Source organism: Lipotes vexillifer, unplaced genomic scaffold (assembly GCF_000442215.2).
Source record: "Lipotes vexillifer unplaced genomic scaffold, Lipotes_vexillifer_v1.1 scaffold543, whole genome shotgun sequence".
In the NCBI taxonomy this organism is placed as follows: Eukaryota; Metazoa; Chordata; class Mammalia; order Artiodactyla; family Lipotidae; genus Lipotes; species Lipotes vexillifer.
Genome location: NW_006799055.1, coordinates 334070 through 335738, shown reverse-complemented (window position 1 = coordinate 335738; position 1669 = coordinate 334070). Strand labels below are relative to the sequence as shown.

At 48.9% G+C, this 1669-nt stretch overlaps 1 non-coding gene across 1 annotated transcript; it reads left to right on the top strand.

The window, feature by feature from the left end:
• The first annotated feature begins 872 nt into the window (after positions 1 to 872).
• TRNAE-UUC (transfer RNA glutamic acid (anticodon UUC)) lies at positions 873 to 945 on the top strand. The gene has a single exon. It is a non-coding gene; the product is annotated as a tRNA-Glu (tRNA).
• Positions 946 to 1669: the final 724 nt, after the last annotated feature.

The following is a 1669-nucleotide window of genomic DNA, read 5'->3' as shown; positions in this document are numbered from 1 at the left end:
CGGCCGTGCTGCAATCCTTGCACCTGGACAAAGGTCTCCTTGAGCAACAAAATACAAAGAAACTATAAGAGACTAAAACTAACTGCGTGCAAGGTAGTTAGGGCAAGTTAACGGACAACAAGATACAAAGAGACCAAAAATCCAACTGCCACTTCTGAGGAGCCAGGAGCAAAAGCAGGGGACTGTGCATGCCCCCTGCACACACCGCCACCGAAAGGGTGGGCAGACCCCCTAAGCCAGCCCTCCGGCCCGAGCCCTGGACCCGCCCCTCCCCTCCCCCCATGCCGTCCCCTTGGGGAGCAGGCAAGCGAGGAAACCTGTGGTTTGTTCTCGCTCCCCGCTGCTGCAGCAGGGGCCCCGATAAAGCCCTGCCTGAATTTCTTGTCTGGCCTCTGATCAATTTCTATTGCTTAAGGAGGCCAAGAACCCTGGTCAGTAACAGCTGGGGACCTCAGTTCCTCACTGGCTCTTAGCTACAAGCCTCATTTCCTTGCCTCGTGCACCTCTCCGTACACGGTGTGTCCTCGTGACATGACAGCTGGCTTCCTGAATGAGGGATTCAAGAGAGAGTGAGAGAGAAAGCACTTGACATGGAAGCTGCAGTGTGTTTTAAAACCTAATCTTGGAAATAAACTCCAGTCACTTCTGTATCCTATTGGTCACACAGACCAACTCTGATATAGTGTGGGAGGGACCAGGCAGGAGTGTGAACAACAGGAAGGGTCTTCTTGGAGGCTGCCTACCACACTCCGCAACCCAAGTGCTACACCACTGAAACCCCCTCAGCCAGAGAACTGGGGGCTCAGAAACTAAAAGCCACCTAGAAGGAGTAAAGTTGGGGGACCATGGTTAAAAATGAATCTACAGGGACTTCCCTGGCGGTCCAGTGGTTAAGACTCGGCACTTTCAATGCTGTGGTCCCGGGTTCGATCCCTGGCTGGGGAACTAAGATCCCACAAGCTGCGCGGCATGGCCAAAAAATAAAATAAAACAAGATGAGATAAGATAAAATTAAATTAAAATCTACAAAATTCTAATAGGTAATTTTTACTTTCATTGAATAAAACACTAGACAATATAGTATGCGAAGAGCTTATCAAGGGCATATTAAATTAAAAGTAATGGGTACTGTACAATTAATTTCCATTTCACTATGCTTTGCTTACTAGAATCTTTTGCAGATTCCCTTGCCAGCAATTTTAAGGAGATTCTTACAAATTTATATTGCTTCGTTGGATGCAGATACTATGTACACCAAGAAGGCTTTTTCTGTGTCTGGTCCTTGGTGCAATGTGAGTGCCTCTCTCATTGATTTGCTCTAAGTCTTGCTTTGGCTGTGATCCTAAAGGCACAACTTTGGCCAAATGTAGTTTACTATTCAGTTACATGAAGGTGAGAATGATTACATTCCCTCAAGGCTTCACATCAGGGTTATAAAGCCTCAACGTCACCCTTACTACTTGGTGCCAAAGCCAGAGCACAGAGGCCTCTCACTTCGCTCAGCTCCTGGGCTGGCACCCCTGTAGGGCAGGCCGTGCCCCTTGTCTGCACCGCTCCCCACACCTGGCCCAAGGCTGCACTACGTCAGAGTCTCCACTGCCCGGGCTCCCTCGTCACCTCCTTTTCCCTTCCTGGCTTCCAACCCGTTTTTTAAATTATTGCCAACAAG